This window comes from Agelaius tricolor, unplaced genomic scaffold (genome assembly GCF_023055355.1).
Source record: "Agelaius tricolor isolate 1412-34295 unplaced genomic scaffold, bAgeTri1.0.p SCAF_11, whole genome shotgun sequence".
In the NCBI taxonomy this organism is placed as follows: Eukaryota; Metazoa; Chordata; class Aves; order Passeriformes; family Icteridae; genus Agelaius; species Agelaius tricolor.
In genome coordinates this window covers 13,639,068-13,665,218 of record NW_027269271.1, presented here as the reverse complement: position 1 = coordinate 13,665,218, position 26,151 = coordinate 13,639,068, and the positions used below count along the sequence as shown (strand labels likewise).

Genomic DNA, 26,151 nt, shown 5'->3' with positions numbered 1-26,151 from the left:
ACACTCAGCTGTGTGTTTCATGGGCATGGTGGTATTTGGTCAATGGTTGCACTTGATAATATTTGAGGTTTTTTTTCAACTTCAAATATTCTGTGATGGTGTTTGTCTTCCCAAGTCATGATTATGAGCAATGGAGTCTGGCTTTCCTGGAAATGGCTGAAGTATTGAATGAATTCCTTGCTTTGCTTTGCTTTTGTGTATGGCTTTTACTTTCCCTATTAAACTGTTTTTATCTCAACCCACAAGTTTTCTCACTTTTACTTCTCTGATTCTCTCTGCCATCCTGCCTGGGGGAGTGAGCAAGTGAGTGGCTGTGTGGTACTTAGTTGTCAGCAGGCATAAAACCATAACCGGTGTAAAGATGAAGAATAATGATATAATAGCTCCAGTTGTCTTCTCTCCTATACAATCTAATGATTATCACTAGTGTTGGGAAATGAATTTTCAGAATTTATGATTCTCCAGGAAAAGAGGTAAGAGGGAAACAGGAGCTGGGGCATGCAGATAATAACAGAAATTACTTCAACAGAGATATTCTTTCTCACCTTGTGTCTTATCTAATTATGACATGATTGTCTGCTGTTCTCTGGTATTTTGCTGTATGGGCAGGTGAGCCCGTTTCTGAGATTTAACAGATCACAGATGAGAAGGCATAGATTAGCCTGAGCTTTCTTCTCAGTCTTGCTGTCTCCAATGTTGCCTGCACCAGATGCTCCCTTTATTACCAAACTGTTCCTGCTGGGTGTTTGTTGAGGGGTGCTCACATGCAGGGAGGCAGGGGTCTCAGCTCTCACTGACTTCTGCTTGGCAGATCCTTGAATAGCAAACTAGATGAGTTATTGAGAAATAAAGGTGGCGTGCAAGCACAGTGCCCAGAATAAGAGCATTTTATCTTCCTGTAAGTATGACTTCAACATTCTAGTTTTGGAAGTCTAATTTAAAAATAATTCAGTGCTTCACTGTTTAATTCTCTTGTGCTGTTGATATGGGAGACTTCAGAGCGACAACAAAAGAAAGGTAATAAAGGCAGACAATGACTTTGGTTATGTATTGTGTATCATAAATATTTGTGTCTCTGACTGGTTTCATTTTAGCTAGCTGAGGAAATATAACTTGCTGAAGGCGGTTACCTTTGTTCAAAGCCAACTGAGACAGCACCAGCACTCAGTAATTACAGCCATACAGTTTCCAGGAGACTCCTTCTTCACCAGACCTGTCGTCTCATGTCCCCATTTGTAACACTGTTCATTATATTCAACCTGCTGCCGTCACTCCAGAGCTTTCAAAAGGTGTTCTGTGGGCGATCGTGCTGCAGGACGTGGATAATGAAATAGTTAGACGTGACTTGTATTATAATGGGCTCACCTAACTTTCATTTGGCTTGAAAAGTAGACTTAATAAAAGCAAGAGTGAAAGGCATTTTATGTTTTTAATAAGGAGTCTCATGTGCTATAACCCGCCGTTTTTCATTGTGTCTCTTCTCATGGTTTCTTTTTGAGGCACCTGACAGAAGAAGAGCAGTGAATGTCTCTTAATCTTAAAGCTTTTTGAAAAACTGCAGTGGTAATCAACAGTACTCATCAGTAATTTCTAACTGCAGTAAGTGACTCAAAGTTTTTACATCTACATCTTATATTTTAAATGGATAATTGTTTGTTGATGGTAAAGAGAGTCCTCTTCATCAAAAACAAAACCAAAATATCTACACACTCTAGAACACCACATCTGTTTAATCACTTATTAGTAAAATTTTTTTCAATATCTAATAATAATTTTTAAAAAATCCCCCTACCCTTGCAGTATCTCCAGTTGGACTGTAAAGGAGCTAAAGGAGTTTGTGCTGCTCTGTTCTGTGGCGAGACAGAGCCATGCTTCACATCAAGCTTTAGTAATTCCTAGAAGAGCAATGAATAGAGACAAGTTCAAACACCGAAACCTGGGTGTGATGACCATTGGAAAATAGCTTCCTAATGTAAACCAGAACTCTCTGTTGTAGTGCTGTTACCTTTGTTTGACTAGACAGTCATTGCTACAGGGGAGCCACAGTGCAGCTCCAGGGAAGCCTCATCCTTGCTGCTGCAGACTTGGGTAAGCACATGCACCACAGCACAGTGAGAGGCAGGATGCAGGTCTAGGGGCAGGATAAATTGGAAGTGAGGTGGAAATGCAGCCACTGTAGGAACTTGTAAATAGATACCTGATTTCTGAGGTCATATGCATAGTGATAATAACAGTAATACAGTTAGGGGGAAGAAAAGTTCTGTATCCCAAAATGGGCAGCTGTGCTCTCAGTGGAATAGGTTCAACAAATGCAGGTGTGACTGATGGGGTTGCATGAAATGAGAGCTGGCTAAAATATACCCATCTTGCTCTGTAAAAACCAGAGTAGTGTTGGTCAGTGGTGGAAAGCTCTTTGAGGGGGGGCAGCTGGTTACCTGCCCCTTTGATTAAGAACATCTGGGCTTTGGTGAACACTGTCTTCACCTCCCAGTTCTCTTTGTACTTGTATTTCTGGTGGTACAGCTCTGGGTCTGTACCCAGAACTACTTTCAGTTCTGACTGTAAAGTCATGGTATTCAGTTTTTCTCCTTGTCACAGCTACTAATAAATAGTCATGTTTCCTGTAAACTTCAGACATCTACTTTCCCCTTTTTCCACTCAATTTTGCCCTAAACTCAATCTGAAATTGGTGGAACACTCTTCTCATAATGTTAGTTGTGCAAAGTATACATTGTCTTTAGTAACAACTGCCTTCTATTGATGGTTTTTGATGGATTGTTTCATGGACTTGTGTCAATACCTTGTCTTTTTAGCTGTGTGAGAAGCAGGCAGCCAATGGCTGGATTTTCTGGGGTGTTTACCCTAGAAAGGTAACCAAAAGGTAATTTGGGAAAGGTATGTGTATGGAAGACAAATATCTGTGATCATGCAAGAAGATCTTGCCTTTGTGTGTTTAGAAATGCCCAGAGAAGTAGTCAGAGACATCTTGTGAGAGCTTTAGACAGAGCTAGGAAAAAAAAAAAAAAAAGAAATCCTTTTAGTTAAAAGTTCATTGCTGAAGAGAAGACCTGGAACAAGAGCCTTGGTCATGGTCTTTGGAACCATGCTGGCATCTTTTAGCTCTCATCCACCCCTCCCCCAAAACCCATTACTTGGCATCCCTTTCCCACTAACAGTTTCCAAGATTTCCTAAACTCCTTTCAGCTGCACTCACACATGACTGCTCACTGACCCTTGTAATCCATCCTGTCACTCACACACCATTCTGCAGGCCCAGCAAATCCATGTTTTCTCTTCCCTGCTGCAATGCCTTCAGCTGGTGCAGCCCAGCTGTGCCCCGGTGGTCCTTTAACCACTTTGACTTGCTCTGACCTCTCATTCTCAGCTTTGCAGTTGTTATGGTTGGCACAGTATGGTCACTTGGCACAGGTATGGTCTGTTTTCAGCTCCTTTAGCCAGGCATTGTTTGTGCAGCGTGAAAGGAAATGCTGCCTCACTGCATTAAATGGTCCAGCTGTTGAAAGAAGTATTTTTAATTACAGGATATTGAATGAAGCATGATTTGTCATATTATGTACTGACTAGTGGATGTAATAATGCTTTTTTTCTGCAATTATACAAGTTAATAACATTTCTATTGACTACAGTTTCAGGAAAGGTCTCTGTGGTGGGAGATATTTAGTCTGTGGAAGTCAGTGACACATGTCTGGTTGAATTCAGTAACACCAGGATTCAACCACTAACTGACAAATCAGGTGAAAAATAGCAGTGAAATTATCAGAGCACTTGCAGGTTTTTCTTACTCTTCCTCAAGCTGCCAAAGCTTTATATAATACTTAAATCAGTTTGGTAAGTCTTTTTCTCTACAACTGTGACTGTGTGCTATAGCCTTCACAGCCAGAGGTATTTCTGGACCTTTTCCACAAGTGGTGGCCAATACCTCTGTGGTAGTATGCACCCCTATTTTAAAAATAAGAGAATCACATTGGACTAAATCCAGAAGTGGTGTATGTGGAAGGGAGTTGTTGCTCACACCCTGTGTAGGAGGACTGCTGGACACTGAAGTGGACATAATTTGCTCTCTTTAGGGGGTTGGTCTGAGTTACTTGTGGGAGAGCTAATGCTCCTTGGAAATGTCAATCAGTTTTCATTTTAACAACATGCCTTGTTGAATTTAAAACTGGCATTTAATATTGACACTGTGCATGAGCTGCCATGTCATTATACACATGCTAACCAAGATTTATAAAATAATCATTGTGGTTTAAATTCCCACAAAATATTGATGGGAAAAGTGTCATACACTTATGAGAGTAGCTTACTTGCTAATGTGTTTGCCATTTTTTACTGACCTTGCTGTGAATGCAACCTTGCTGCAGGCTCCTGCAAATTGGAGCTCTGCTACAGTATTTCTGTTCAGTTAATACCTGCAGAGCCACATATTTACTGGAAGAGCACTCTATTCTTCCTCCCTTCCTTCTGGAATACATTACCCTAATAACCAAAATGACAGTCTAGAATAATACATCTTTATTTATTGATGTATTTCTTGGTTCTGCTCTGTGATAAGAGGCATAGTGATTTCATTCAAGCAGGGTATTACACTGACAATTTCTTTCTACTTGAGTGTTCATCTACCTGAAGGAAAACCAGCCTGAATCAAGAAGAAAGAGTTTCTCTTTATTTTCTGTGCTAAAATAAAGCTGTGCTGAGGGAACATGAGGGCTGCAAAGGCACGCTTTCAGTAGGGGGAGGAGATTCCAGGATTAACACGGTCAGTGTCATGTTTTAGGACTTTCATACTCATACATTATGATCCTGCCTTTTGTTAGAATATGCATACTATTTCACTTGTACAGTGGTGCTCATAATGCCATTTCAGTTTAAAATGGTTTTCAATTATGAGTATGGTAGGCCTTTTGGGGAATACTGAAGACAGAAGTTTGATTTTTGTGATTTCTGAGCCAGAAATGGTGGAAGGATTGAAGGAAGACAGAGTGGGATTCATGTGGTAAAAAGGTGGGCTGGTTTTTTTGGTAGTGGGGTGTTACTTATCTCCTAGAGGTAAAAGCTTAAAACTGGAAATGAGGTTAATTTGTATAATATTTGGCATATCCTCCACTGTAAATCAATTACAAATTAAAAAAAAAATTAAACAACTGAATGGAATTATTGTCCAGCTTGGAAAAAGACCAAGTGTTGATCTTTAACTGGAGCTCTTTACCTCCTTTTTTTGTTTCTATATTTATCTGATTTTGGTATTGGGTAATTTTAGGGACGTCTCTGAATTTTATTGCATCAAATTATTATTTAATTCTTGTGACAACAATGCCTTTTTTATTGACTCACTGAAATAATCATGCTACACCTATGTGCATGATTGAATGTCAAAGTCTCGATTATGCACTTAAATAGAAAGCCATGCTTTTAGAAGGGGCTGCATGCTCACAGTTTCCCCAGCTCTTGACTTTTTGTTGGCTTCCCTTCCTTGTCTGGTTTTCAATTTTGAGCACTGTAGCTTGGATCCCTCTTGGAGGAAATTTCCTACAGGAGGGTGGGCACAAACAGCATTGTGCTGATGAATTGTGTGTATTTAAGAAAATAAAAATATGAAAAGAGAGGAATATCTTCAAAAAAATATTTGTAATTTGGCCCTGAATTATCAAACTTTATATAAATACTGTGCAGGGAATTCTACTTTTGTGTTTCAATATAACAAAGTAGGATGACAGCTAGAGGAAAAAAATCTAAGAAATTTTAATAAAAATAATATTTTAGGAATTCACATGGAAAAAAAGGAGCAAATATTTAATCGAAATCTGCCTCTGAGCAGGTAAAGTCATGTTGCCCTGAAAGGATCCTGTCAGATCAAGGCTGTGAAAAGAAATCCAAATGAGTTGTTCCAAGTTGTTTTGGACAGTATGTATCAGGATTATTAAAGTGAACCTTCAGATACAGTGGAAAATTAATTTTCCAACATGGTAGAAAGTGAGAGAGGAACTGAAACTATGACATCTGTATTTGAATATAAAGAGGACACAGAAATTGAAGGAGAACAGATCTGAGATGCTAAGGGAGGCACAGGGGGCTTGTAATGACCTTGTCACTTGTATTCTCCAGTAATGTGCAGTTCTTCCCTTCCTGCAGAGATTTCTATTGAAATCACCCATATCTAGACTGTTCTAATAAACCTGCCTGTAATTAGTTGGACCTGAGCTACTGTCTGAGATTTGCTTTGGAAAGAAAAACAGAACTAGCTGTTCTCAAGTGAAATGAACTCGGTATTTGATCACAGAATGGGCTGAGTTAGAATAAAAAGTTCAGTATTTGGTGTTTGGAGGAAAAAAGAAAAGAATATTAGAATTGCCTCTGAAGAAAGAGGAGCAAATTAATTAATTGTTTCTTTGGGTTGGTAAATGGAAGTGTTGCAGTGTGTACGAAAGAGAATGCTTTAAGTTTCTCTTGAAAAAAACACAGAAAAATAACCTTGGGTGAGCAGTGCAGAGGGAGTTCAGAAGCATTGGAATAGATGCTAAGAGTTGAAAGAGGCACTTCAGTTCAATAAGTCATTTATGAATGGCATTGAAATAAAATAATGATCTTTTAAGAACAAACATGTTATGCATTTTGAAGAGGTAACTTTTAAAACAGCTCAATAGTTTTCATGTGATTAATTGCTTTGGACTTGAAACCTAATAGATATTTTTGCCTTTCTTTTTAGTAGTGTAAAGGGGACAAATAAAATGAACAGTAGAAGAAACAGCAAGACAGAGTGTGTTTCCCTAATTCTTTCCAAAATTATGTATAATTTTACTAATGTTATTGTTCTCCTCCCTCCTACCTCCTCTTTTTATAGATGTTCATGGATTGATGTGTTAAAATGTAAATTTGATTTAGGGCTAAGCAAACTATTTCCATGGAAATAATAACATTGTTGATGTCCTTTGGTTTGGGAAGCATTCCAGAAAATGCAATCCATCAGTTTTTCTTCAGTCTAGACACAGGACAGAAATAATGATCACTTTTGCAAATGAGTGCAATATTAATAGGAACCTTTGTATTTGGATTTTCATGAATTTTGAGCAGCTGCAGTTTATGGGGGGTTGTGTGTGTATCAGTATATATATATACACACACAGAGATAAAAAATTTCATTGGGTTCAGATTTTTTTTACCACGTCACTTTTCTTAAAAGACAGTAGAAGTCCGTGAAATTTTCTTTGTATTTTAGTCTGCAGACTGTTCAGCATAATTTGTATTCTTAGCCATTTATCTAGTTGTGGTGAAGTAAGGACTAAGAAGTACTGACTATCTCAGTGTATATGATCTTGTGTGGGACTAATGGCTCTCTTGAGATTAATCACCAGCAAAAGTCTAAATAAATTAACCCAGCTGAAGAGTTAAGGATAAAGTAGTCTCACAATGAAAAGTTAAAATTTGTATTCTAGTTCCAGAGCATCATGTCCTAGGTTTCACCCATGGACACACACTGCTGGTGCTGGCAGAGCCAAGAAGTTACATTTCATCTTGGCTAGAAGCAGGGTAGTGTTCAGTGGGCTTCTGTCTGATTCCCTTGGGTACTTCCAAATGGCAAAACAAACATGTGAAATGTAAAAAACACGTTAATCTGGTGTAATTATTTGTACTTACTTGTTAAGAGAAAGTACTGTTTTGCTGTAAGTGATGGCATGATTTTGTACTGTTTGCAGTAATTTGTATGAAACTTATGGACAAAAGGCCATTGTTAAGCCTTTTTTTATAAAAAAGCACAAAAGACACAAAGGCATTTTCCTTAAACATCAGTGTATATAAAGCAGTATTTAGAAAACCTTTATAAATTACAGTCTTTACTGATAAGCATATTCATATTGATGTTCAATTTATTTACCCAGGAGACCAATTTATTTTGCTGCCTCGCTGTTAACTGTTCCCATTGACACCCAGGTCTGCTCTGACCAAGCAACTGTGACAAGTGGTTTATTGAACTGTGAACGGGCACTGTCTGACTCCAAACAATGGCTTTATCTAATTATGAAACCCCCTGCACTATTGCAGTCCAGTGTTGTTCCTTAGACAAACAAGATTTTAATGTTATTGAAAAATTAATTTGAGTCTGAGTAAGCCATGCTACAGTGAAAGGTAGTCTGCATTGTGACTTTATAAGCTGCTAGCTCACATCTCAAGTGAACTGACTGAGATGTTCTGACTGCAGTTTGTTGGACACTATGAATACTTGAGAGGTCAAAAGTGAACTGCCTTAGAAGAACATATAAAGGAAAAGAATTAACTGAACAAAATCTATTGCTTATACTTTAAATGAATCTGATATTATCAAGATGATTTTTTAAGAATAGCATTGATAGAAGAAAAATAGGTGTACTTGTGGAAAGGAAAATTGGATCCTCAAGAAGACGTTAACTGTGAGACTTGGAACTACTAGCAGAAATTGAATATACCCTCTTGAAAAAACCTTCAGTGTTGTACCCATTGCTCTGCCAGAAGATAATTGATTGCAATCAAAGCTTTTGTTTTCACCTATCAGTAAGTCAGCTTCTTCAAGAACATTCCCCAATAACCATAGAAAAAATTCAGAGGGTTTACTCTACTCTATTGCTGTAGTAAAAAAAAAAAAAAGGAACCAAATGTGTGTATTACAGAACTGAAGAAGAATGATATGTTAATGTTCTAGTAACATAACATGATACACTTGTGAGTGAAAACAAATCTCCTTTCCAGTGAGAATTTGCACAAACCAGTTTGTAAACAAAATTCACTTAATTCCTTTTTGTCACTGAGAATTGTTTGGATTGCTTTTTGAGGCATTGCTTAATGGTCTTGTAGAATTGGTTTCACATATCAATTCCCTATTGGTAGTTTCACTATGATTTCTTATGAAATATGAAAGTCTTAAAAATTTAATGGTGAATTAATATTAATTTAATCAAATATTTCAATATTAAATTTATTAATATTTCATCTTCTATATGGCTATGCAGATTTTTTGAAAGCCACTCCAGTGTTGTCTGGCAAACTACTTGGTTATACAAAGACTGTTTAGAAATTTCTTGGCTCATGTGGTTTCTGCACAGTAGTCAGGCTGCCTGGGTCGTTGGTTATTTTTATTCACCCTCCAGAGCGAATATAAATGAGGTGCAGGAAATGGAGAAGCTCAAGAGAGTTTACCAAGTCTGATGGAGTCTGTGGTTTCGCTGTGCCTGGCTAGAACACACACTTAAAAGGAGCCCTGCATGATTTTGCAGGTTATTCTGCTCGCAGCAGGGTGTGACTGGGATCAGGCCTGCTGTGCTTCGGCACCTGAGGGCTGTCCCTGACAAGGGCTGCCAGGGAGGGACTGCCACCCATCAGGGCTGCATGGTCACTGGCACAGAGCTGATAAACCAGAGATGTACTGAAGGAGACGAGCCTGTGTAAAACAAGCTCCTCTCTGGGTTGAAACCCTGCCGCTTTACTCAGTCCTCTCCCCTTGGCAGGCGCAGCCAGGGCTGAGTGCAGGAGGCGCAGCCGAGGGGTGGCAGTGCCCGGGGCTGGGCCGCTGCACGGTGGCTCCCAGTGCCACAGGACTCTGCTGGGCAGAGGCAGTGCCAGGGCACGGTGCCGGGCGTGTTCTGCAGCCCAGATGCTGTCCAAGAGGTGATAGGTACTGCTAAAGGAAGACTGACTTTCCCAGGAGATCTGTTCCTTCTCCTGGTTTTTCGATACAACAACGTTCTCGTGTCCCAGCTGTGCTTTTCAGAATCTGGAATAGTCTGCTGGACAATAACTCAGCTCTTCCATCTCTATTATCTCTATTGCCATACAGAGCTGTTGTTGTAGATGCCTAGCTGGGTTCTATAACAACATTTTGAACCAACAATCAAGTGATGACTATCAATGTAGTAAGGAATATTCAAAGTAAGGTTTTTTTGGTCCAGGAAATTTCAGTTTTCTAGTCTCTACTTTACATAGAGAAATCAAAATCCATGCACAAACAAGACATAATGACAAATTGTGAAAATGCATGAAAAATAGCTTTGACCCTAGAAGCTCCCCAACTGCAACAGACAGATCCACTTGCCAAAGCAGTCTATTGAATCATGTAGGCACCATAAACTTGGCTGAAGCACTAATTAAGTATGGTGATCTTAAAAGAATTCATGCTTCATCCTGGCAAGATGCCCATAAGGAAAAGACAGATCTGTCACAGTCTTGCAGACTTTAGTAATTAGGGTTTAAAATACTTCTCAGTCTAAAACAAGAATAGTTCAGACAGAGCTAACTGTTTAAAGAGCATCCCTTATGAACTGACACTGCTTTTCTATTTCAGACTGGCATGTTTTAACTCTTTTTTGTTATTGGCATCTGTGCAAAATGTAGAGGAAAAACAAATTAGGATTTCTGAGTCTTGCATTTCGTCTCACAATCCAACCTGAGAATTCTGAAGGAGGGAGACCTTCACCAATGCTTTAGTCATATTGCTTTGAGTAGTGACTAAATACAAAATGAAAGGTCAAGTTGATTGCATATGCCCTGACTTAAATAGGATAAACACGTTGTGAGTATGATCTCCCAGTATAATTTGGAATAACATGTTATCTTTTTAGATCTCTGAACTCTCACAATCTATTTTCTATTCAAAAGGTCAGTCTAGTTTTAAGGATGCAAGGTATTCAGGGGCCCAAGATCATGAGCATTTCTGTAGTGCACTGTTAGTCTGTGTTACATTTCTGGAGTAATCCAATACTTGTCTCAGAACAGTCTGCCCTCTGGCATAGTCACTCTGCTGTCATAAGAGTTTAGTTTTCTGTGATCTTGGTGGTATTTAACAATAGGTCTGAACTGCATGTTTAGCAAAAGCTGTGGGAACATGGATGTCAAGTCCATTAATCACATTAAAAAAATAAAAATCCCCTGGCTGGCCTGTTGACCAAGGCTTAGCTGTGTCCTCACTGCAAAAGCTATTCAAACAACCCACCAGTTAGGTCAGCTAGTCCTCCTGCCCTGAGACTTTTTAGGAGGAACTGGCAGCTACAGCTTACAGTTCTTGAGTCTGTGTGTAGATGTGTGGCTGGAAGACCATAGGCCACTCCTGTGCAGTGTTTGCTTCACTGATGCCAGGCTGATGCTATTGCATTAAATCCATGTCAAACAGCAGGTTCCAAGAGGCAGATGAATGCATGAGATCAGCAGCTTCTGATAGCAGCTTCTGAGCATGTTTCCATTACTCAGCAATTAATTTTTGATCTGACTTTATTTGGAAGGTAAATATTGGGTGCATGCATTTATTAAATGTAATAAAAAAGACAAATTTGTTAGCATGTTTTCTGAATGTCTTCTCATATACTGAAAAGATTAATTTTTTGCAGTGAAGGTGTGACTTTCATATAAGCATGTCTGAGGGCATGTGAGGAAACCAGGCAAATGCTGCAGAAATTTTGTCTGGATCTGCTGCTTTGGTTTGGCTGATGAAAACAGGCAGTGTCTCTTCTGGTGGGGCCTGGTGACCTATCTGTCTTTTGAGTGATGTTGTGCTGGTGATTTGTGGTGGGCGAATTAAGATGACTTTTTTTTTTACCTGGTTAAAAAGGTCACAAAAATGTCTTGCAATCCTCTGTTGTGGAAAAAAACTTTTATTTTTCTCTACTGCAGCTCTCAATCAATGTGGCTGTTCTGCATGGTTAACAACCTATCTCCAGAATCCTATTACTATGCAAAGTAATTTCAAATTATTTTGCAAATAAAGTGCTCAGACTCTGTTGGATTTCCTGACTTTCTGGAGTTATCTTAAATTCTCAGAACCATTTGTTCCCATTCATTTTCATTTGCAAAATTATCAGTAATATGGAAATCAGTGTTAATTATTTCTCTAGCCACTACTGTCAGCACTAGCCAAAAGTGACATTTTAAATCTTTGTCTTATTAGCAATTCTGATACAGGGGCACTCATTCAGCATGGTGATCTGTGTCTCTGGCACCTTCACTGGCCATCTCGGTCCAGGCTGCCCAGGGGGTCAGTGGGAAGCAGAGCTGGTGGGATATTCCCACTCCAGAAATAAATGCAGCAACATCTTCTCCCTGTCTGGCGTTGGCCTGGCTTTCCAGGAGCTTCTCGAGGTGCTTGCCTCAAGCCCTGTGGTGTTGGTTACTTAGCATCCAGGCCTGGCAAATTCTCTTCCCTTCATTAGCTGCAAGGGTGGCTGGATCCAGCTCCAGCAAACACTGTGGGTGTTTAATCTTTCTGGCTTGGGAGCTGGCTTTGGACCAGGATGTGAGGTAAAGGATGTGGGAGACATGCCCAGGTTGTAGCTTACTGCACCAGCTTTTGGATGTGTGCTGAGAAGGCCTTTCATTCACATTCATCCTCTTGGTATAAAGAATTTCTAAGGTGTGCCCTTAACTTTATAGTTTGACACATTAAGATTTATATTTAAAATTCAATTATACATTTATTAAAAGGCTGAGGCCGAGTATGAATATGTAAAGTGAGAATTGAAATTAAATGTCATATTAGGGTTTGCTTTAGGGTCTGCAAAATTTCGTGTACCTAGAATATGGCTTAAAAATCTATAGCAGACTTAATGAGTTTCCAATATACCTGTAATTCTGAAGCTCTTGAGAAAGGTAATAATTTTTCTTTTATGTTAGATAATGAATGACAGGCCAAGCAGAATAAGTTCTGAAATTTGATTTTTTTTTTCAATGAACCATATATATATATATATATATATACACACATATATATATAGTAAAGTGATGACAATGGAACTTGTTTATTAAACTAATGTAGTGATTTTATCACTTCATTCTTGGTATCTTAGTACCTGATATTAGCCTGGAATGGTTGTCATGGTAGCAGAACACAATGTTCCTTTAATTTGACCTTAAGTTCAAGCCCTGCTGTTGTGGCAGAAATGCCAAGAACACCTCCACTTTTATTAAAAACATCCTATGAAATACATGCAAAACCAAAAACAGCTGAAAAGGAAGGACAATCTGACATGACATTATGAGGCCAAAAAAGAGAAGAACTTTATTTTAACTAGGGGAGCAAGAAATAAATAACTGTTAGGATGTATTCACTGTTGACAGTCTGTGACTCACTCCACCACCATTGTATTCATTAGTCCCAGCAGAAGTGGCTTCCCTTCAAAAATTTGCTTTTCTTTATATGTTTTGAGGGTCTATTGAGTGCTCTCAGAGAGCATTGACCAGACTGGCCAAGTGCCAAGGCAGCAAATGGTTGGAGGGGTCAGAGGAGTTAAGTTAGGGTCTGGCCAGAGGAGAGTTCCTGCTGGCTAGTGTTTAGGGATTTCTGTACCCTTTCTATCTAACTTGGTCACTCCACATGATTTTGTGGTCAGTGATGTTTTTGGGGCTCTGATCCATAACCCAGTGGAATAATTTGCTCTTGGATGGAGCCTAGAAAACTGAGAGCAACTTGGTATTGTTGCAGGACATGCCCTTTCCTGAGGCCAGCTAGTGAGATGAGGATGTAGGAAAGATGATCTCAAAGAATACTCTGGAAGTCAGAGCATGCTCAGATCAGTGGAGGTTGAAAACATATATTGTGCTGAAGGAGTAATGCTGTTGTAATATTTGGAGAGATTCTGGACACAACGTAAATCTGTGATGCAGCAGAAAGGGTAAAATGTGTCCTGCTGTTTTGTGTCCCTGTGCTGCTCTCACTCTGTCATTTTTGTAGCTTCAAGGAAGGTATCTGCTTCAAATGCCCTTGGTGATCTAAACTGGTCTAGGTTTTCAAGAAAACACTGAGGTAACAGTTTATAATCTCCAACTTTCAATTTGAGAACTATGGCAATGTCTTAAAAAAAACCCCCTCATGACTTGAGCAAACCTAATGAGATCTTGGTACTGTTCACTGTATGGGAGCACTCTCTACACCTGCCCAGAGACTTTGCCAAGTAATGCAGCAGCTGCTCTATTTTTGTTATTTATTGCTGTTGAACTTCAGCAGGAGCATTTTCAGAGTGATGTGTGTCATCCATGCTGCAGCACATCTGCACATTGCCCACATCAGCGACTGCTTAGCTAAATCATGGTGGATTGGGTGCCCAGTTGCCTCTTTAGAGTTGAGGGACAGAACTGTGGGACCTCATTCATCCATGGAATACTGTCCTGGCCCAAGATGTTGGCTGTTGACTGAGGACTCTCTCAAGATTAAAAGAAATAGGGGTGAATGTCAGCAGTCTGCATGCAGTGGTCATTTGGGATTGGTGAAAAACTCTTCTAATACCCAAAACATTCTATCAGGACTGGGCACTGATAGCAAACATGAGTTAAACACTAAATCTTGGATGCACGGCTGTGCTAGAAGCCAAAAATCTGGGAAAAGTCCTGCAGTGCCCTCACACAATGTCTGGGGCTGGCCCAGAATGGTATTTGGGGTCAGGCACACATCAGTAGTTGCCAGGCAAGTCCATGGTGGTGAAGCAAGTCTGATGTTCAGAACGGGTAAATCCTATGGTAATGAATAAATGAAATCTTGAGTGAGTTTTCAAGGTCATTTACTGCCCTAAAGATTTAGTGGTTCAATTTTCACACTGCTTTAGACTAGAAGCATGAAACCTTTGTGGGTATGTGGTTGCTTCCCCCGGTACTTTTTGAGACTTACAACTACTTTGGAGCATAATCTAAAGCTGTGAGTTACTACCCTATTGTTGCATTTACTCAGAACAAAATGCTAGGGAGAATTCTGTGTCCTGGAGAATTATCATTGCCTCCAAAGAGTGAAATATGAATACAAATCAGTTTGCAAATATCATTCTATCATCAGTAATTTTCAGTTGAAGAAAATGCGAACAAAGTATAAATAATGTAACCATTTGTTTTCTTCCTATCACAAATGATGCCTTGTGAATTCCAATCTTATGGGAAATAGATGGAAGAAAAAGTTACGACACAACAAGTACTAGCATGTGAGTTACTCTGTTCTATTTTAATAGTAGATCAGTTTAGGCTTATTTGCCATGCAGTGTGCCCTTTGATAAAGCCAAAACCTTCCAGCTTAGTCCTCTTTTCTGTGTTTTCACGGCTGTGATATAAGCTTGTGTTTTATTTTACAGTAGTAAAGAAGAGTACGAGCTGAACACCAGTGTCAACAAAACAACATCTCCCAATGTTGCTTCTAATGTTGCTTTTGAAGATGCCTCCTCTCTTTTCCTCTAAAAGTGAGTCCCAGATTTCATCCAATGAGTTGTGCTTGTTTAACCCCTCCCAAAGGGGATGAGTGCCCACTATCAAGGATGCAGGTTTTGGATCGTGGTGTGCAGCTCTGGGGTTGTGGAATTTCATGGCTGTGGGATTTCAGGGTTGAAGCACACAGAAGGCCCAAGCTACACAGTGTGCAGGCAAATATAAGTACATCCTTTTTTTCTTTTCTCCTAAAGTAATGTAAAAAACCCAACCCAAACCAGCCCTTCCCCTTGTCTTGCAAGTCCTTCAGGTTTGTTTGATAACTCAGGAGTAGGCACAGCCCTGCTGATCTTTCAGGATAGTACAAACATGACCCTGCATGTTTCCAAACTGCAAAAATCAGAAGCCCTAACATTTTGGTATGCCCACTACAGCCTGCATATAATGGAGAAAGATCTGCTCTCGAAATACTTGACTAAAGATTTTTTTTTAGGGTAGTTTAACAAGGGTTTTAAGTGTTCCATTTTTCACCTTCCAAAGTTTAAGTAAATGTTTTGTAAAAGGTGTATAATGGTATTAAGTTGTCTTTAGAAGAATTATTTCTGTTGAGAACTCAGTGTAATATTCTTGTTGGGTGGTTTTTATTTAAGCCCTAGGCTGTATTCTAATGTAATTTTTGCTTGCTTGTTGACGAAAGAAAATTTTGAAATAGATAATGAAGATATAGTTGACCTTGAATAAAAAGTTATGATGTGTAAGAATACTGTTTGTATTATTAAATCAGCTTTGAATTTTGGTAAAAGTGAATAAATTAGAATGTATATTTCTTTCTCTTATTGTTTCTTTATCAATTTCAAGGTGGGTTTTGCCTTCATTTTTGAAGAATGATGAATCTTGATTCTGAGTCAGTCTTGACCAAAAGAAGGGTTAGAACAAGAAAAATTCATTTAGATAATTTTAATTGAAGAAGATGAAAAAATTCTTAAAACTGCTAGCTAAATGACCTTTCTTTAGGGGAAAAAAATTAAATGAAAATACTTTATTAGAGAAAAAAACACCAACTTTCATTTGATTCTTATTTTGCTTTTTGTTTGCATTTCTTTCAGTTAGAAACTTTCATTGGCAGTAGTCTTTGCTACCATTTTCATTGCACTCCATTGCCTAAGAACTACCATACTTTATATTTTTTCCCTAGATTTTTTGGGATAGTTTTTGTTTAATGTAACAATCTCACATAAACCATAAACTCTCTTAATGTAAATTGGCCAGGAGACAGTTTGACCTAGAAGGTGCTGTTGCCTTTAGAATTAGCATACTACATGATGTAAGGACTAATGCATCATTAAAAAGCATCTGAAGAATGGAGTAAGAATCAAGGAATATTATTTCAAAGTTCTTCCAAAACAGTATGTTAAGTGTGATTTCTGCAGCTGTTTTTGCATGAAAGAACCTGCTTTTGATCTAACTTATATTTTTAATTGTTAGTTTGTTTTGCAGCATCACTGTTCTAGGCAGAAAGAATCTGAAGTGTGTCATGTTTAGGATAGCTCAGGCTAAGAACTCTCTTGGTCATTCCTCTGTGTGATATGTGCAAAGGTGTCGAGTAGCCCATGACATCTGATAACAGCACTCCCTTCTAAACAGCTTGTGCAAGGAAATTAGAATATTGCCAAGTTCCATATGCATAAAAAGAGCATATTTTGTCTTATGCATTTATTCCTGTTAAAGGTAATCCAGATAATAGCATGTAATGTGTGTAGGTACATCTTTAAGTAATCTACACTGAAGGTATGGTTCATTCACAGTGACTAATGTGTGTTCTACTAGAAGAGTTCTAAAAGCATTACATGAACTTTTAAAGCATAACTTGGTTAGTTAAACAAGAACTGGAAAGTCAGAATTTGTTAATTTTTAACTTGACTCTTTCAAGGTGTGTACAGGAAGAGAATATGGAATTCAGTTTTCCGTGGCTTTGCTTGATATTGGAAAAACTTTTTATTTCAACTCAGCTATTCATCTAATCCCTTTCTTAGCCTACGACAAAATTAAATTAATCTTGGTGTTGAGGTACTTGTACAAATAAATTCTGGAGGTGATCAGAGCTCTAATAATTATGGTAGAAGTCAATTATTCATTAAAATGACCATTTATATCTCCTAATTATTTCTCATTTGTGCAACGTGAACTAGTGGCAGTGCCCAGTCTCTCCAACACAGGATGGATGGCCCACTGATCATCAGCTGCTCTGTTAGCTCCTCAGGGCAGTGTCAGTGTTGCAGAGAGGTGTGAGGTGTGACTGCCAGAACCATCTCGGTTTTCATTTCATTCTCATCTGGTTACTGATCACTCAGGGGCCTGACAGCAAATCAGGTGATGGACTGGAATCAGTGGTGTCTCACCAGGGAGGTTCCAGGTTGTGCACCTCAGATTTTAAAAGAAAAAACATTTCAAATCTGGCCTTAGGGTTGGTTGGGTCTCTGGTATTAGGGGGCTGGCTAGTGCAGAATGCTGGGCTCAGATGAGCTCTGCTCAAATTGTGGCTTTTTCACAGGTATCCTATACATACTTGTTTTTATTGCTATGACTCTTTCTGCTGATATGACTGTTACATGCACAACTGTGCATGCAGTTGAGTCAAGAATATTATTTTTGTCCAAAAGAATTGTATTGCTACATCCTGGTGTTTTGGGGACAAATTATAGTTTTCCCACTTGAGCTAGTGGGGAGTATAAATTTTTCTTCTACTTTTCATCTGTTTATCTTTCCAGCCAGCCACTGTGGGAGGTAGAGTGTCTCTGTGAGTGATACACCCTTCCTGCTGAAATCCTTAATGTTTTCAGGCATTTTTTTCTTTCCCTAAAAGACCATAGTTGTATGTAGTGGGTCATACCCAAGGCTGTGTTGATGTTGCTGAAGTCTAAGGCTGAGGTACAGTGGTGCTGCTGCCCACACCCAGGGCCCATCCTGCTGCCTGCAGCTCCTCCCCTGGCTTTGGGCTGCACCAGCTGGACCTGGATCACTGGGCTGGGTCCGTCCAAGGGTGCAAGCTGCTCCTTGCAGGGAGGGGAGAGCCTGCAGCCTCTGTCCTAAAAATAACATGGTGATCCTTGCCACAGCTCTTGATTATCAGGGGCATTTGTGTTACTGTCCTAAAAATAACATTAGTAAGTGCTGCAGAAATGGCACCACAGCTGGTGGTGCATTTTGCATAGGAATTTCTCTCAGAGCTTTTTCTTCTTTTCATTGAAATATTTTATATTAAGGAATATATTGCAATTTTCTTTCAGCATTGAAGCTACTCTTAAATTTTAGGGCAGCCACTGTAAGTTGTGCCTGGAACTTTAGTATAGCTGTTAAGTTGGTGGCAGCTGTCAGCCTTGCAGTTTGGGAACTTTTTTGATGGAGTACAAACCTTGAAAGCGTTCAACATGCACAGCTCAAAATATTAGTTCTGCTTCTAGGAAAGTGTAGACAAGGATGGTGAAATTGCCAGCTGTCATTTTATTTTGGTGCTTATTTATTTATAAAGTTACCCTATTGTCATCATGCAAGTGTAGTGGTGGGTGGAATGGTGGTCATTTTTAGCTGCTGCATGGTGTTGAGGCTTGGAGTTTTAAATAGCATGCCCAGTTCCAGAGGAAAGATTTTTACCAACCTCAACGGCCTGATACACTTTTAAACATGGCTTGCATTTTCTGTCATGTTGCACGTGTGAACAACAGATCCGAGGTTATTGTACTAGAGTTAGGCAGGTGTATTGTGGTCATTAGTTTACCTTTTCAAGATCCACCATGAGTATACTGTGGAATTTTGCTCTTAAGAATAATAAAAATAAATGTATCATTATTACCAACACCATTTGCAATTCCTGTGTTCCAAGATGAGAATTCTGTAATAAAAATTAGAGGTTAGAGGCTTGGGGAAATTAAGGAAATACTAAAATAACAAGAATATAATGGCAGAGGAATATTGAAGCCTGCTTTCTTAAGGAAAAGAGGCTTGGATGGCTGCACTGTTAATACGTCTTAATAACTTCTGAGGTTGCTGGCCAGCTTGGAAAAATTCAGTGGATGTAGCGGGATCTCAAAGGTGTTGAGTTTCTAGAAGTTGTATGAGAATAAGAGTCTAGAGAGAGAAGATACATTTGAACCCCAGCCATGGGAAGAGCTGCAGGGTGAACTCAGTTATATGATCAGAGCTTAGAGATTTGGAAGAAAGTAGCTCTGCTAAGGCTACAGATGGACAGGCTTCCTCCAAACTTGCTATCATATTCCATTTCTCCAGGAAACGGAATTCTAACTCAAGACAAGGAGCAGCAGGGAACCAGGCTGTATGGGGCAAAGGTGTCAGTAAGGAGAGAGGATGCTATGAGCCAATCCCAAATGCAGGAACATGATGCTGAACTTCTTCGCATCAGTTTTGACTGGTGTCTTGCCTGTTGGATCCCTTGCAGTGTAAAATTGAGCCTGTGTGATTCTCCTGCCTCATTCTTAATGGCTCAGATTGCACTGGGTTGGGAAAACACCTCTGTAATGGAAAGCTTTTTTCATGGGAATAATTGCTCTATAGTCTGCAGCGCTGCTGAAGTTGCTGCTGTATGGGGTGGTTCTGGCCCCCTCCTGCTTTATCTTTGAGTGGGGCTGGCTGGGGAAGCTCAGATTTCCACTTCTGTATGAAAAGCTATTGGATAGTTATTACCCTTAGTTTTCCTCTCTTCCTTGCTTTTATTAAAATAGGAGTCATGAAACGACTGCCACAGTTAATTTTGTAAGTTTCGGCTCCTTAATAGATCCCCACATAATTTTGGTACACATCCTCTTGGGTCTTGCAACTATAAACCAACTCTATAGCTTTCACTATGGCAGCTTTTCTGCAGAATCTGTTTCATAAAATGGCCTGTTAAAGGTCTTCAATATTTCCTTATTGTTGCAGGCTTCCAAAGTACCACCCTGAATAGCTTATTATATTTCTGTTCTTTCTTGTGCTCCTTAAGGAGAGTATTTTTTTTATTAGGTCTTGTTCCTCAAGGACAGACTCACTGTGCTAGGCTTGTTACAATTTTAATAGACTTTCCTGTCACTTAGTCTTGTACATGGGCCATGAAACTTCAGGAATCTCTAAGATGTAATGTTATTTAAAAAGTGCCTCCTGCTTCTCTAATTAATTGCAATCAGAAAGGCTAGTTGGTGGACACATGGTGTCGCAGCTTCTGTGAAATACTGCCTGATGGCTATAAACACTGCCATATGTTCTCTGTGAAATATTGCCATAATCATTGGCAACAGGAACAGCTGATAGGAGATGAAGGATTGGTTTTCTTCTGTGTTTTTGACTTTATTTTCAAAATCCGGGAAACACTTCTTGATCACCGTAGTCTTTTATGTAGTTGCTGCTACCTATAGTGGGCTTGTTTCCTTACAAAATGGTATTTCAGTAGCTTTTATCTTTCTTGTTACAGCTGCTAACAGCTTCTTTGCATGATATGTCCATTTGCTAAAACCACTGCTTAATCAAAGTTGGCAGTTAAAGGGAGTTTTTTTCCCCAAATGAAACAGATAATCTTGTTATGAAGCTAAATAGTTAAAAAATTAATTAGAACTCTCAAAAACTTGACAGGCACTGAACTGCAAGTTTTCATCTAATGAGAAAGTTCCTGTTCTTCACTCTAACGTAGGTAAAAGGACAATTTTGGACAATTAAGTAAACAGCTTAGCTATTTACTGACTCTTGATTGTGAAAAAGTGAAGTCTTCATTAATGTTAGATTTCTTTGCCGCCTTTCATCATAAGAGGGGTGGCTGTTGCAATTTGTAGTAACGTCCAACAGTGTTAATAAAACATTATTTCCTCTTCTAATACAACTTCATTACACTATAGCTGTAGCCTAGTAAGAAAGATCATCTTTTACTAAAAGAATGTATTTCACGATTGTTCATTGGCATTTCTGAAAAGCTTTCGTTTGTATGCTTTGCCTCTGACATTGTTTTGAACACTTTGGCCTCCATTATGAGGAGACCATTCATTAGAGGCAGCAATCCTCCAATTACCTCAAAACAGCTAGAAGTCTCAAAAGACTGTTTCCACAATAAGCATGATTCAATAAGAGGGGAGGCAGTGCATTAAGCATGTAAAGTGTTTCTGTGTCTCTGCTTAGAAGCATAGGGTCTCATGGAAGTAAGTGAACAGGATTGATTCTGCTGCTTTTATTAGAATTTGTTTCTTCTAAGCACTGCTTTTCTGTCTCAAATCGCTAATTTTAATAGCGTACTTGCTAGCTCTGAGAAATATTTTGTTTTATTAAAGTAACAAATGGTTTTACATGTCCCTCTATACTTCAGGAGATGTGGGCTATTGAAGCAAGCTCTGTCTTACATGCACAGTTCAGGCTATTAAACTGTACACAGGTGATTGATCTCTTTAATAAAAGCCTGTTCTTTAGTAAGGAAAGAGTGATAAACAAATGTACTTGTTTGTCCAGTACTTCAGAGATTTCAGTAACATGAGGACATCAAGAATGCCATTTTAATGAGTAAGTTAGATGAAACACATCAATACAGTCTTCGTTTTAAGCATGTCTGAAAACCAATATGCTTTAAGTTAATTTGATTCATGCTTTTCATTCATTTGTAACTCCATGTACATTATAACAGCAAATATTTTTTACTCAAGCAAAGAAAAGATCTGGCAGGTAAAAGATTCTGGCACTTTCTGCATGAGAATTGAGCCAGTGAGGAACAGCAACTTTGCAAATCCACTCTCCTGTGGCTTGTTGTGGCTCTGGCTCCTGCAGAGTTTCAAAGGATATGTCACAAGTGTGCCTGAGGGGGGCTGGCTGCAGAGCTGTGTGTGGTGTAAGGGATAGCTGGAGAGCTGCCCTGAAATGCAGGGCTGTACACATCACCACAGCCCCGATGCCAAAAATTCTCTGCCGTGAACGTATCGGGTCTGTTTGTTCACGCTGACGTTTCTCAGGAATAACTCTGCTGATGTCAATAGTTACACAGATTTATATCTTTTTTTAAGACAAGTGAGAAAGAGGGAATCAAATCCTCATTTCTTTTGCCATCTACTAAAAAGCACTCTTTCCATGGCAACCCCTGTTTCCATGGTACATGCGGTATTGCCCTTCAGTGAAGCTTTATTAAGAGACACATATACACGCACACACTGTCATGTGAATGTGCTTGCATTTTATAGCACTCTAAAGGAAAGCCATAGTGAATTGTAATTTTTTTTTTAAGTTGTAGTGCTTTTTTCATTATACAGTGTGGTGAAGGATTATTGCCGCCACTGCTTGGCGGTGTCATGGGAGTACAATAAAATGTGGTTCTTTTCACTGTTGTTAAAGGATATTAATCAAACCTCTCTATTTACTAGTACATTAAGATCATTTTCTAAACTCTCTTTAGGTGTAAGTTGGCATACAAAGTAATCAAACTCCTTTTGCAACATCAAAAATAAACATACAATAAAGTTTTTCTGCTCCTAGGTTCAATGTGGGAAATAATAAAGACATTGGCAAATTTGGAGGATTATCTAAGAAGGGTTATTCTAATAAGAAAATGTGAATCCACAGAAATTTGTCATCTTTTCAATAATGGCACCTATTAGAAGTTACTTTGGATGTTTAAAATTAGCTAAATTTACGAAAGACAGACACTGTACCTTTCTTTTTTTTTTGATTATAAAGGTGCAACTGTGAAACTATTAAAAGTATATCATTACTTTTACCTTAGGAAGGTTCATTTATAATCATCCTTTTAGACTTTAGAGCTCATAATGACAGTAGGTAGAAAAGGTTTCTGATACTAAGTGTAATATCAGTCTTTCTCAATATAAGCTAATGCATGCTGTAAGTACGTGTTAAGGTGACACAGACAGAAATGTATCAAAATTTCCCTGAATTTTGGAGAGCTGCTTCATGTGGTATAATTGCCTGGGACTGGTGTCTGACAAGGCTCTGCAGCTACATTTTGGAGACTGTTTAGTGTCTGCTTTTCAAGTGTTCTCTTCAAACTTTGGTCAGAAGGTCTATGCAAAATGGAGTAAACCTAAATGTATACCTGTCTCCAAACAGGTTTATTGTCTCATATCAGTTGTTACTTTCAAAGGTAACCCTGATAGAAACCTTGTAAGAAAGAGTGGATCCTCTGTGCAAAAGGAACTTTGTCTGTGGCCTGAGGCTGCAAAGATAGGACAGTGCTTTCCAGACATCTGCTCCTGTACTTGTTGCTCTCACTTGGTCACTGACAAGTAGGGAAGTAATATTTGAGTTGATATGAAAAAAAAAACCAACATCAAAAATCTTGGAGAGACTCTTAAGGATCTGCCACAGGGGCAACAGAATGCAGCTATCAGCACCTCTGATGGTAAAGTTGGGAAAGTCAAAGTAAAGTGATGAGAAATATCAGTAGCTTATTTTGGGGAATTAGAAGTAACCTTTAAAGTGTAGTCTATTAGTCAGTGGATTTATAGCTTATGTAAAAATTAGAGGATTTTATTCTGCGTTCAGGTGTGGTGCCTGTCCTTTCATCAGGAACTGTCCCTTAGCAGAGGTTTCATTAATGTCAATTAATGAGAATTTTATATTAGTATTTTAAATATTTTTATATTCTTTTTTTTTAAATAGAATGAAAAGTACTATTTGAATAAACAGTTTTACCCTTTTAGAGTAAAACTCTGGGTTGGTGTTTGTGAAAATGCTGAGGAAACAAGGGATCACAATAGGATTTTTTTTTATTTATTGAAATCACCAAATGCATCTGTACTTATACTTTTCACAGTATTACCCTGCAGTGGTGCAAATGAGTAAGAGAAGTCTGTGATAATGCCTTTCACTATAATGCTCTGTTAAATTTCAGTTTTAGTTTTGCTAAATCTGGGCTGACTCTCCTGAGTGATCAGAGGAGAGAGATAATACTCTGAAGGCAAGCAATCCTCATAAGGAGAAAAAGCGTTTTGCTTTCCTCTGTCCTTTCCTCAGTGCTGCACAGCCCTTTCTGTGAGCGGAGCATTTGGCTGCTCTGTGCCACCCTGGATGGAGCACTGGCACCAAAGCAAGGTGTTGGTGGCTGCGGGAGCTGCAGCAGTGCCTGGGGCAGGGCACGGCCAGAGCTGCTGCTCAGCAGCCGGGGGGAGGCTGCTGTGCCTTGAGCCCCTGGGGATCTGGCTGTGAACAGTGCAGCAAGGTTTGGAATGGCAGAGCCCTGCCTCGGTGGGTCGGTGACCCAGCCCTGGTGCCTGTGGAGCAGCTCCCTGCCCAGGCTGGCTGCCCTCCAGCCCTCTGAACACCTCCATGCTGCTCTGAAGCCATTGCTTGGCTGCAGCCCTGCACCTGGGGCCTGCAGAAGCGGCTCCCTGCCAAGGCTGGCTGTCCTCCAGCCCTCTGAATGTCTCCATGCCACTCTGAAGCCATTGCTTGGCCGCTGCTCCCTTGGTGCTGGCAGCAGGGTCCAGGGCCTGACAAGGTCCAGCCCAGCCTCTGAGCACCTGTGTTGGAGGGCCAGGTGTGCTTGCCAGTGTTACACAGACCCTGATGTTCCCTCTGGGTTATCCGTGGCAGAGGATTTCGGGGAAGAAGTATTTGTGGAGAAAGATTTCCCCTCCTCTTTCCTCTTCCAGTAAGAGATAATTTATGGTGGGAGTGGAGAGCCCCTGTTGCCCTAGGGCTCCTCTTCTGTTCTGGTCTGTGGTGTGCCCTGGACAAGGCCTCCAGGCTCTGCCAGACCCTGTGGAGACTGCCCTGCATCCAGTATGGGATCACGTGCATCCCCTTGTTTCCCTCTTCATTTACAGCAATTTTTCAGAATCACAGAGTTTGGAAGTTAAGCAGAAGACGTCATTGCTGGTGCTGCAGACACCTGAGGCACACAAAGTTACACGTGTGCCTTTCACATTAACGTGCCTTGTCCCCAGGCAGAATCCCTCAGCAAAGTCCTCCCGCAGCCTGTGGCACTGGAGCAGGGCTTGGGCACAGAGCCCGGGGTGCAGCCGAGCACAGGCAGCTCTGCCCTGCTGGCAGCACCCCTGCCCTGCCCTGGGCTCCTGCCCTGGCACTGGGCACTGTGTCTGCAGCCACTCTCACTCTCAGCAGCAGCATGGGCTGAAGCAGCAATGCAGTCCATTCTTCCTAGTAATGGTGCTGTAATAACAACCCAAAATACGTTTTATGGTGGATGTTGATAACTAAATGCTTATCCCATATACAGATATTCAAATAATTGGAAATTTTATAGCCTGGATACAGTTGAGACTGCTGAAGGATACCTTGATATTCAAGGTTAAAATCAATAGTGTGTGTTTTGATTATTTTTCAGGTGTCTCTTCTATGTCTAATATAGCATATTTCTATTGTGGACTCTCATTTCTGTAAATCTGAGGTCTCCCATTCTTGAATGAATGAGGAGATAAGCAATTGAATTTGAAAGATACTTTATTCAACAGAAAAGCAATTTGGTTTCTGGTTATCAAAGGCCAAGAAGCAAACTAGCAATTGAATCTCCTCAGTATATATATAACCCTTATGTTGCCAGTGTGCCTGCACCTCTGAGAAGCTCTGGTTTCAGCTGTGCTCCCAGGGCCTTGTGCTCAACAGGGGTGCCATTCTCTGGCTCAGCAAGCTGCTCTGACATCAGGGTGGCTCTTGGCATCCTTGGAAATTTTACAGGCTGTCTTCCTCAGTGTTAGTGTTTCCCACTTCATTTTTGCTGTAAGAAGTCATTAAGAGGCACAAAGAGGACCTGCTGTGCCTCTCGAGGCAGAGTAGCAAGGTGCCAGCTAGTGAGTGCCAGGTAACCAGTAGTGATATCCCTGTTTTGAGGCCTCTTGAGCCTTTCTGGTGGCTTTCCTCTGCCCATGGCTCCTCTGGCTGCTTGGTGCTGGGACAGGAGCAGAGCAATCATCAGCTATTGCTGCTATTTCATAACCTCATCATAAAGTCACTGGTAGCTGGTGAAAAGGAATATGTCTGGATTTGGCACAGATGCTGTACTTGTGCCTGTAG

General features: G+C 39.9%; 1 long non-coding RNA gene across 1 annotated transcript in view; it reads left to right on the top strand.

Annotated features, from left to right (window-relative positions):
- Positions 1–304: 304 nt before the first annotated feature.
- Positions 305–26,151, top strand: part of LOC139594303 (uncharacterized) — an 88,267-nt gene continuing 62,420 nt past the window's right edge. Inside the window, exon 1 of the long non-coding RNA XR_011680591.1 lies at positions 305–473. This is a non-coding gene — a long non-coding RNA (uncharacterized lncRNA). The remainder of the gene's footprint in view (positions 474–26,151) is intronic.